Source organism: Schistocerca piceifrons, chromosome 7, assembly GCF_021461385.2.
Source record: "Schistocerca piceifrons isolate TAMUIC-IGC-003096 chromosome 7, iqSchPice1.1, whole genome shotgun sequence".
Classification (NCBI taxonomy): domain Eukaryota; kingdom Metazoa; phylum Arthropoda; class Insecta; order Orthoptera; family Acrididae; genus Schistocerca; species Schistocerca piceifrons.
The window spans coordinates 309943531-309955043 of record NC_060144.1 but is presented as its reverse complement, the minus strand read 5'-3'; the positions used below and the strand labels follow the sequence as shown (position 1 = coordinate 309955043).

At 41.5% G+C, this 11513-nt stretch overlaps 1 non-coding gene across 1 annotated transcript; it reads left to right on the top strand.

Moving 5' to 3' along the window:
- Positions 1-5731: 5731 nt before the first annotated feature.
- Trnaa-ugc lies at positions 5732-5805 on the top strand. The gene has a single exon. It is a non-coding gene; the product is annotated as a tRNA-Ala (tRNA).
- The last annotated feature ends 5708 nt before the right edge of the window (positions 5806-11513 follow it).

Genomic DNA, 11513 nt, shown 5'->3' with positions numbered 1-11513 from the left:
TTCCTCTGAGCATCTCCGTTATTTAGATTGAACGTAGGAACCTGTTTTATCTGGGTTAGGAAAAAATCTCTCAATTTCTGGAAGTAATCACTAAATTTCGTCAGATTTCCTGTCAGCAAATTCTGACAGTGCATGAGATCTTCACTGTGGAAAACCGGTTGATTTACAGCTCGCTTAATTATTATTATCATTATTTTTAGCCGACACTGAGGGACCCAAACAGCTCTGTAATTTCTGTCGAGCGCTGGACGCATGGGGCCATTGGGATCCTGCATGGCGTTGAGTTTGGCCATGATGAAACCACTGATTTCATTTGAAGACATGCGCGAAAAAAAAAACTGGCTTACGCACAGTGTTTAGAAATGGAGAAAAAGAGGGTTGTGTAAATGAGACTGCAAAAAATACATCGAACTATTTTATTGTTATTTTTAACGCAAATCCATACAGTATGGTTAAGATGGCTCTAAGCACTATGGAACTTAACATCTGAGGTCATCAGTCCCCTAGACTTAGATCTACTTAAACCTAACTAACTTAAGAACATCACACACATCCATACCCGAGGCAGGATTCGAACCTGCGACCGTAGCAGCGGCGCGGTTCCGGACTGAAGTGCCTAGAACCGCTCGGTCACTGCCGCCGGCCATACAGTATGGACCATTTATTGTTTCTGACCTGTCATATCCTTTATATTGGAACGTAACATGAAAAATAATCATTAATACAGGCGAATAATAATACTTGAAGATTTGTTTTGCACCTTATCAAACGCCCACAGCCAAAAATTATCATTAACTGTAGTAAAAAGTGCCGTAAAACGGAAAATTCGTGATAACGCTCACATGTGGCTCAGGTACATCGAGCCAGTGACTACTATCGTAGTCTGATGACTCAAAACAATGCATCCATTGATGAAAGTATTGACCGCAGCAGAATTATGAGTTTCTGAAAATTCTGAGTCCGTTTTCAGATTTTCATAGGCAGTACTCGCCTCTTTAACGTGGGAGTTCAGTTTCGTTTCTAGTTCTTTCATTTATGACCGTTTTTTCACATGAAATTTACATCTTAAGGTGATAACAAACTCAACAGTTGCCACTACGTGGTTATTGTATTGGAAAACTGATAAAATATTTCGCAGTACATGCCATAGCTAAGGGGTTCCTTGTTGCTGTATTCGCTTATCTTGATAAAGTCTGTACATCTTGCTAATGTTTAGATCAGCACACAGATGAGTCATGCTGGGATTCTTTCTCCTGGAGTAGTGATTTGATTGTGTAGGGAAACTATTTACTCGTACATGAGCCCACGAAAAATCTTGGTTCTCCTTGCTGCATTTATTTGAGCGACTGCTACGTCCCCCCCCCCCCCCCTCCTCCCCCCCCCCCCTCCCCCGCTTATCCGCGTTAAATAAAATATGTCATGTTACACATAAATTTGTCGTTGTGAATGTACGTCTAGGGTTTTGTTGCCTAATGAAACACAGAAACTAACTTCAGGAGTTAAAATTTTTGTTTTCTTTTTCACACGGGATAGGCGTCCATTACTCATACCGAAGATTGCTATATAATCTTTCTCATAAATCTGAATGTCTACTTCACCTACTGTAACGTTATAGATGTTGGTTGTCTGCCGTCTACTCCTATCTGGATCGTTAGTATACCTTGACTTGGCAGGATTCATAGTCACACATCCAAACAGATAAGAATTTTGAAGATCATTGTTACTTAGATTTCGGAAATCACGAAACAATTTCTCCCGTGTACTTGCAAGTTCAAAATCGAAGCATTTTCTCACATAGGCTCAATCTGAATCTTGTGATTCCACCATTTTAACTACTCTCTACTGTACCCTTCACCACTGTTTGCTTCTTCTTCTCAACTTCTTTGCACCAATTCTGTGGATTACGCTTACTCTTTCGATAAATTGCACTGATTTTTCACACTTTCGACAACATCTCCCATTTCTACATCCGCCATGTTCACTATTTGTATTCTGTACTGAATGTGCTAACTGTACACTTCAAACACACTAAACTAGGTTCATAAAGTGATTAATATTATGTATTACACAAGGATTATATTTCGTGCTTGCACTTTTATTAATTCCAGAGTTATCTACGTCTGCCCCCAAACCTTTCCAAATTGCAGTTAATTATCTGTTGTCTGTTTATCATAAGGCAAAGTATTGGCTGTTCTGCTACTCAGCTATTCAGCTGCTTTCCAGTGGAAGGAAACCGGAGTGTAGAGGGAGGCCAGCCCGTTTTTGACATTACAGAAATCATATCTAGCGGAACGCAATAAATTCTCTGCGTCGTACTACATCCTAATGTGATATTTAGTGGTGAGACCTACGTCAAATTTGATAGTTCCTGTAGCCAACAACAGATGGCAGCACCTATCTCTAAGCTTTTACATTTGAGGGGTAGCCCGTCTTTCCGCGCATGTCTTCATGTACGCAAGACAGTTGTGGGAACCCACCAACGCGATGTAGCAATACCACCTCACACTAAACTGCAATCTCGATGAGGCAGGAACCGACATGACATGTATGAGACTTGATCAAATAGTTTTAAGATTACAGCACCACAAGCCACTGTTCCGTCGTCAGGAGAAGAGGTTCCACAAACGTCTGCCCTATTATGCCACATGTAAGCAAGCACGAAACACAGGCAAGGTTAGTGTGTTTATTAGCAGAGCTGTCTATCAAATGCTCAGAATGTTGACCTTGAACATTCTTAAACGCTCTAATGCGATTCTGGAGAAACAATACTGCACGTTAAATTCCATCTGGGGTTAACGGCAGCACAAGACCTTGTTGTAAGACACATTACGCATGCGGCAGTCGTCAGCATTTCCAAATAGACCTCTTGCTTTAATTTTTGCCACAGACAAAATTTTAGAAGTTTTAAACTTGGGAGTGTACACACCATGCTGCGTTTCCTTAACGACCGTTCCAAATGTTCTCTCAAGATGTTCAGTCATAATACGTGTGGAATGCGAGTGTTTTCCGTCATCTTAGTACCACAATAAGTGCGTTATGTCCAGTAGGATGTTTTCCAATAATAGTCCAAGCTGCATATCTTAGGAACTCGGGATACTTGAGTGTACTTAGATTCGTAACAATAAAACAGAGGCCAATGGTGCGTATCTTGAGAAGCGCCCACTAAAACTTTGGTAGACCACAAGCGTTGTTTTTATCCACGTCTTCGAATCAGCGTGTATCTTCTACTGAAGACTAGTGCATATTGCGAAGATTGACTCCTTGGCTTATTTTATTGTCCACACTTCCAGGTTGTAGAACTTCTTTTTATAATGTCCGCAAAGATATATCGTGAATGCATGGCACGACCAGCATACAACCAAACCGCTGCTCTAATACTTCGGCAACATTCGCCATAATCGATATTCACTTTTTCGACTGTCATATACATTGTGAATGTCTTAGTAGCTTTACGAGCAAGTTAACTGACTGCTACAACAGGAGAACACAGACCGATGGACTTCAGGAGCACAGGTAAACACAAGAACCATACCTGATTTACGTGTCTGGTTACATTTGGTATAATGGGGCTTTTCTCCTGACGACGGGACAGTGGTTTGTGGCGGTGTTATTTTGATACTATTTGATCATGTCTTATACGTGATATATTGTTGAAGTTCGTTTACAAGTTTCTTTCAAATGATACAGAAAAAAGTAAACAGTCCCGTTAGAAAAAAAAAGTTAGCGAAACAAATTAGGCGTAGTAATTCGGCAACTATTAACGATAAAAATTATCTGTGAACGTCATAAAATTAGCCATATTTTCCGCCATAACATGGCGAGAACCACAACTCGATATATTTATTCATTCTGGATAAATTTGGGGTAGTCTGCCTTAGCTCTCTCACAGTGTACAAGCAACGTAGATATATTTACTCCCTACTTTGTGGATTTGTGCTGAACTGCTTACATCTGTGTATTCAAGCATGGAAGTACCGGGTGATCAAAAAGTCAGTATAAATTTGAAAACTTAATAAACCACGGAATAATGTAGATAGAGATGTAAAAATAGACACACATGCTTGGAATGACATGGGGTTTCATTAGAACCACCTCATATTGCTAGACACGTGAAAGATCTCTTAAGAGCGTCGTTTGATGATGATCGTGTGCTCAGCCGCCACTTTCGTCATGCTTGGCCTCCCACGTCCCTAGACCTCAGTCCGTGCGATTATTGGCTTTGGGGTTACATGAAGTCGCAAGTGCATCGTGATCGACCGACATCTCTACGGATGCTGAAAGACAACTTCCGACGCCAATGCCTCACCATAACTCCGGACATGCTTTACAGTGCTGTTCACAACATTATTCCTCGACTACAGCTATTGTTGAGGAATGATGGTGGACATATTGAACATTTCCTGTAAAGAACATCATCTTTGCTTTGTCTTTGTTATGCTAATTATTGCTATTCTTATCAGATGAAGCGCCATCTGTCGGACATTTTTTGAACTTTTGTATTTTTTTTTTAGTTCTAATAAAACTAGATGTCATTCCAAGCATGTGTGTTAATTTGTACCTTTCTATCTACTTTATTCCGTGATTTATTCAGTTTTCAAATTTATACTGACTTTTTGATCACTCGGTATACTTCATGCCAGTTCGATCTTCTCCTGCATGACACATTCATGGTGTTGCAATATTAATGACCAGCATTGTATTTATTTTCCGACGAAAAACCTCTTCTACCCAGACGAAACGAACCTATTATAATTTTATTTCGGTGACAACACTTTCAGAATGTAAATGGAAGTGCGAGATAACGAATGAAGCAATAGCTTGCTGGAGAAGGTGCGTTGTATATGTGACACGTCCATTTACTGACACACAGGAATAAGGAGGCAACAGTCATAGCATAGCGATATACGCATATACAGATGGCGTAGTATCTCGTACACAAGGTGTAAAAGGCCAGTGCATTGGCGGAGCTGTCATTGTACTCAGCTGATTCATGCGAAATTGTGTCCGACGTAATTGTGGCCTCACGATGGGAATTAACAGACTTTGCATCCGGAATGGTAGTTGGAGCTAGACGCATGAGACATTCGATTTCGGAAATCGTTAGGTAATTCAATATTCTGAGATCCACAGTGTCAAAGGTGTGCGGAGAATGCGAAATTTCAGGCATTACCTCTCACCACGGACAACGTCGACGGCCTTCACTTAACGACCGAGAGCAGCGGCCTTTGCATTGAGTTGTCAGTGCTAACAGACGAGCAACACTGCGTGAAACAACCGCAGAAATTAATGTGGGACATACGACAAACTTATCCGTTAAGATACCGCGATGAAATGTGCTGTTAACGGGCTATGGCAGCAGGCGACAGGCGACAGGCGCGAGTGCCTTTGCTAACAGGACGACAACGCCTGATGCGTCTCTCCTGGACTCATGACCATATCGGCTGAACCCTAGACTACTGGAAAATCGTGGTCTGGTCAGAAGAGTTCTGACATGTCCGAAAGAACAGATACCATCTTCATACAGTTAAGGCTAACCAGCCATTGACCTTCTTGTTCTGTGCTGGATGCACACGCATTGCCCGAACTCTTACGGGACTCGGTAAGATTGTCTGTGTAATGAGTGTAATGGGCAGGGGCACTACGAATGTAGTGTGTAGACATTAAGTTGGGAATGTGGGTCTCACGGGGAGCGTGCAAGGAATAAATCCCTGCAGTCGCACTATCCTCTGTGGCCTCGGTGGCTCAGATGGATAGAGCGTCTGCCATGCAAGCAGGGTATCCAGGGTTCGAGTCCCAGCCGGGGCACACATTTTCAAGTGTCCCAGTTGATGTATATCAACGCCTGTCGACAGCTTAGGTTCTTGATTTAATTATCATTTCATGGACCCAGTTTGTCAGCAAGACACTGTACAAGCTGGTGGCGGATCCAAACGATGTGGACTGTTTGTACTTGGAATGGATTGGGTCCTCTGGTGCAAGTGAACCGCTCATTGACTGGAAATGGTTATGTTAAGCTATTTGGAAACCATTTCCAGACATTCATGGACTTCATGTTCCCAACCACGTCACCGCTCCACAACTGTTCACAATTTGTTTGAAGAACATTCTGGACAGTTCGAGCGAATAATTTGGCCACCCAGATCGCCGGACATGAATCCCATGGAGCATTTATGAGACATAATCGAGAGATCACTTCTTGCACAAAATCCTACACCGTAAACACTTAGTATAACGGACGGCTTTAGAGGCAATATGGATCAATATTTCTGCAGGGGACTTCCACACCTTGTTGAGTCCTTGCCACGTCGAGTTGTAACATTTGAAATGTCCCCTTAGAAAAATTATGAATGACTGTGCTGGTAAACTTCTAAGTTATTTGATTTTCAAATAGCTGAGCAAAACTCAACGTACTCAAACAGTTTTGTCTTTACTTATTCTGATCATCACTAAACTGACACAATATGTTTTAGCACAAGGCAATCTGACTTTCAATAATCCCTACAAAAGAATGGCTCTGACTAACAATAACCTATACCTTTCACGAATCACTTACCTCAAAAAAATCTTCGTTACTCGAACTACTGCAATACAGTCACCTCCACTACTGCCAGCTAAATAAAAGATTCTAACTACTGAAGGCACTAACTACTGATAGGCATAGTTAACAAACGAAAGATTTTGATAGAGAACAAACAATGTATTTACCTTAATAATGTTCAAAAGTTATATATATATATATATAATTCATGACATCCATCTTTACAAATTTCCTTTTTCTGGTGAATACACGTCCAGATCGACCGCTTATAGTAACCTCTCAAAACTCTGCCATCTCTCTCCCCACCTCCACCCCTGCTGGCGGCTCACCTCCAACTGCGCAACGCTACGCGCTGTTCCCATCCAACTGCCCAACACTACAATAGCGAATATTCCAACAATGAGTCCAACCAGCCACAGACTGCACACAGCGCCGTCAGTGATTTTCATACAGAGCGCTACGTGGCGTTAGCAACATAAAAACCTAAACAGTCTACTTACGCATTACATCGACACAATATTAAGAGATATCTCATGATTTTGGTCACCTCAATGTACAGTATAATGCTCTGTAATATAATTGAAGAACATTGTCTCTGCGAGAAAGTTGCAGTGTCTAATCCGTTGCCTGATGAGTAATAATTCCATCAGAAGCGGAAGTGACAAACATCAATGCTGATGTCTGTAGTTTTAGAAACTGTATGACATCCACCAGCGTCTCAATTAGAAGCGCACAGCCCACGAATGGAAAGTTTCCGCCGGCCTTGTGGCCGAAAGGTTCTAGACGCTTCAGTCCGGAACCGCGCTGCTGCTACGGTCGCAGGTTCGAATCCTGCCTCGGGCATGGATGTGTGTGATGTACTTAGGTTAGTTAGATTTAGGTAGTTCTAAGTCTAGGGCACTGATAACTTCAGATGTTAAGTCCCATAGCGCTTAGAGCCATTTGACCCATTTTTTGGAAAGTTTCCGTGTTAGACACAGAGTCAAACACACAATTATAATTTTTCACATATTTTCAATGCGGCATATGTTATGTACGCGAGCAGAAAACATTTACCTCATTGTCATTATGACACGCAAGCAAACGCCCCTTACTGCTCAACTCATTTCATTTATTCGTTTATAGCGTGCTTCCATACAGACAATTTATGTATTTGTACGTTAATTCAGCAATGATTAGTGACGGTAACTTCATTAGCAATGTTCAATCAATGTTTAGAAAAACCAAAGATTGTATTCGCCTTCAAGCCATATTGCCTAAGCGAGGACAGTTTATTTACGAGTGCGGAAGACACGCCCGTGTTTGTTGACCTGTGAAACAGAAATAAACTCGAGCGTGTTTCCACTTCAACAATTACAAAGAGTATTTATTTGAAACTGAAGAAATTCCTTTGTTCTCGACTAAGTGCAAGATATCGTCGCCGTAACAGAAGATTCGCATCCCATGGGCAGTATGCTTATTGCCTTCGAGTAAATAGACTTCGAGGCCTTACCAGTATTCGGTAGTACAACCGTAGAATGAATTTCCACGAAGGAATTTAACGCAACAAAAAGAAATATTCCCTCAAACGTTACTGCCACTATCCAGCTGCCTAAAATTTGTTGTTTCGAATGTGTGACTATGTTCTGGTGGAATAATTTTGATTTAAGTATATTGACTACTTTCACTTACAAGTTGTCAAAATCACCTGCATTGTTGAAATAAAAATAGGCTATTATAAGCTATCACGACGATTTTTCATTGAAATACTCTTTATGAACTTAATGTAATATATCTAAAGATCGCCTCCCGTGTTTTAAATGTTATTTTTTAAGCTTTTACTGCTTGAAAAATTATTCTCCATCGTCGTAGACAGTTTGACAACTTTTGTTCTGCTACTGGACTGCAGCTATTACTGTTTGCTGAGCCGCCAGTTCGTGTAGTGTGTTTTCCATAACTTTACGGTTTCGTAAAACGCGTTACAAGTCCAAGACAAAATTTAAAAATAAATATGATGAACGAAATAGATCATTGTAATAGATGGTGTAATGTACTGTGCATCCATGTTACTATGCGATTCCCTCACATACCTAAAAAAAAGTTGTTGGTTCACAACAATCACTAAAATCCGCTATATGGTAAATTCAGTATGACAGCTGTTGACGAGACGGTGCTGGAGAAACAACAGCAGAGTTTATTTGACTGAAATATCGTATGAGGCTCGTTCGAAGTAAATGTGACCATCCTCTAATATCCAGCTGCTCCTGCGATGTACCGACAGACTTAGAACATGGGGGCAAGCATAGGGGCCGCGGAAAACACATTACTTGGGTATGTGAGTATAGCCACTAGCTTTCTACCATTATTACAGTTCGTATTTCGTAAGGCAGGTAGTATTTCTTTATGGGAGCCATGCTTTTGCCGACTCTCGAATCGGCAATTACCTCGTTTTTTGGATCCTTACCCTGATTTTGGAATTCTGTTACTGTGTGTGTTCTTGCGTAAGATGGTTCTGGGTTTCATTCATCAGTACTGATTCGGACACATGCTGCTTGTAGTCAATATGGTATCGTCGCTATAGGGTGTAAAACATATCTTGTAGTTATTTTGTATGGGACGTTCTATCGGAGACTTTATAAATGTAATTAACTAGCGCATAAACTATAAATTATGATGTCCTTTGAATGAAATATGTAGTAGTACAATTTACAATGATTTAGTGCCAATGCACATTTTTCCCCCTTTAGTTTTCTATGGCTAACGATAGTGAACTGCATAGCTTAACGTCAGGCTACGACAAATAACTAGAATATGGAAGCCCGTATTAAGATTATCTACCTATTTTATAATGGCTGCTAATGTGCCCTGTTTCTATTTTTTATAAACTTCTCTGGGTAATGGCGAATGGAATATTTAAATAATATATGATCAAGTCTAACTACACCTCTTACTTCGAAAGGTCAGAGAAACAGAGCTGTACTATGGTGCAGATTGACTTGTTCCAAACAGCAGGTCAATTTTAAAACACAGAATGGTGCACGTAAAGAAAAGAAGTGTAATATATATGCGAAACATAGGGAAAGTCTGTGTCCGTACAGAGCATTCTGGGTTTAGTCTGTAACGTGAAGGTCAAAAGTCCAAGTAAAACTGAAGACGGTGTTTATATGACTACGGGAACATCTGTAACAACATAAAGAAGACTTTATAAGGACTGCGTCGCGTCCATTTCTATCGTTATGGCTTTCGTCGGAGGTATTTCCCACCTGATATTAAACTGTGGCAAGCGGCCAGAACAGTAAATTTTATAAACGATAAGCAGTGAAATTTAAGCCGCTGCCTGCTCGGAGAAGGCTTTGAGCCAGCAACACTGCGGTAAGGAAACGTTGAATTTTTATAAACCCGCTGATTCATTCCGCAGCAAGTGAGTTATACTGGTATTGTCCGTCCACAAATGGCCGGAGAACAGGTTCACACACGTAAGAATGAGGACAAACGCGTTGCCCGCTGTACACGCAAAGGTGATTAAAAGTGTAATATTTCGCTCTTGCATCATTCGCCCTGCAAGGTAAAACACAATGCAAATGCAGTTTTTTTTACCGTATGGGGCATTGTTATATGACGATATTATTGTTGACTGGCGACTCCATGGAGTTTATGTGAGCGCTCTGAGCTTGTCGTTATAGCTTGATATCAGTGCCTACCAATTTTAATTGCATATTACAGCACTGAGGATGGTCACTAAGTGACCGAAAATCGATTTTGCTGACAATAAAACAACAAAATACGGCCAATGCTGATTTTCCTTCAAATTCTATCCGATATTATTGTGTTGTGTGCTACACTTTTCGGCGCGCTACGTACTTCGAGAACTGATATATGCAAGGTGAGTTTGTATTATTTTTAAAGCACTAAGGTTAAAGTAATATATGTAACTTCATAATTGTGTTTATTTTGTCTATTGCCTGTCATCAAGTGAAAGCAAAGGAGAGCAGCGTCGTACGCTTCCTTTCTAAAGAGTCTGGTTAGCGGTGTTCGCGAAAAACTTACAAGCCGATGGCCAGTCCACAGGCTCGCTGCACTCGTCTGCTGTGCTATGTTAAACAGAAAAAGAAATGTACACTGTCCGATAAAAGAAAGTAAAGCACCCAAAAGAGGAGGAGGAAACGAAACAAAATTTTAATGGCTCAGAGGGTGTAAAATAAAAATGTCGTGTGACTAGGGCCTCCCGTCGGGTAGACCGTTCGCCGGGTGAAAGTCTTTCGATTTGACGCCACTTCGGCGACTTGCGCGTCGATAGGGATGAAGTGATGATGATTAGGACAACACAACACCCAGTCCCTGAGCTGAGCTGAGAAAATCTCCGACCCAGCTGGGAATCGAACCCGGGCCCTTATGATTGACGTTCTGTCGCGCTGATCACTCAGCTACCGGGGGCGAACGTGATGTTATTTCAGTGATAGCGAAATAGAATCAAAATTTCAAACAACTTGGCAGTACGAGCCACCTTACCAGTACCACATTTCACCTTCCGCTGGCCTGCATGTAGGTATTGATTCGGTTGGGAAAGTTATCATAAAGCAGACAATTCATACAGAAATGCGCCACGTGTGGACAGGCGTTGTATTGCTGAAAAATGGCTTAGCATTTCCAGGCGTTATGACTTAATGGCACGTGGCAGTTTCTGCAAAGTGTCTCCATAGCGCTCCGTATTGATTGTGCTTCCAGTCTCGAGAAAGTCTACGTCTGGAGGGCCCCTGCAGTTGAAGAAGAAGGTCTTACCGGATCTTATTTGAACAGCTTCGGATTTCTTTGGCAGGGAAGATGTGACATGTTCCCACTGCTCGCTTTGCTGTTTGCTCTCTGGCTGTCAGAATTCTGGCGGAGGGGATCATTCAGTTGCACGACAATGCCCACGCCTACACTGTCAAGCGGACGAAGGCTACGCTTCAGTGATTTGATTGGTAAACACTGCAATATCCTCCGTACAGCCTGGATC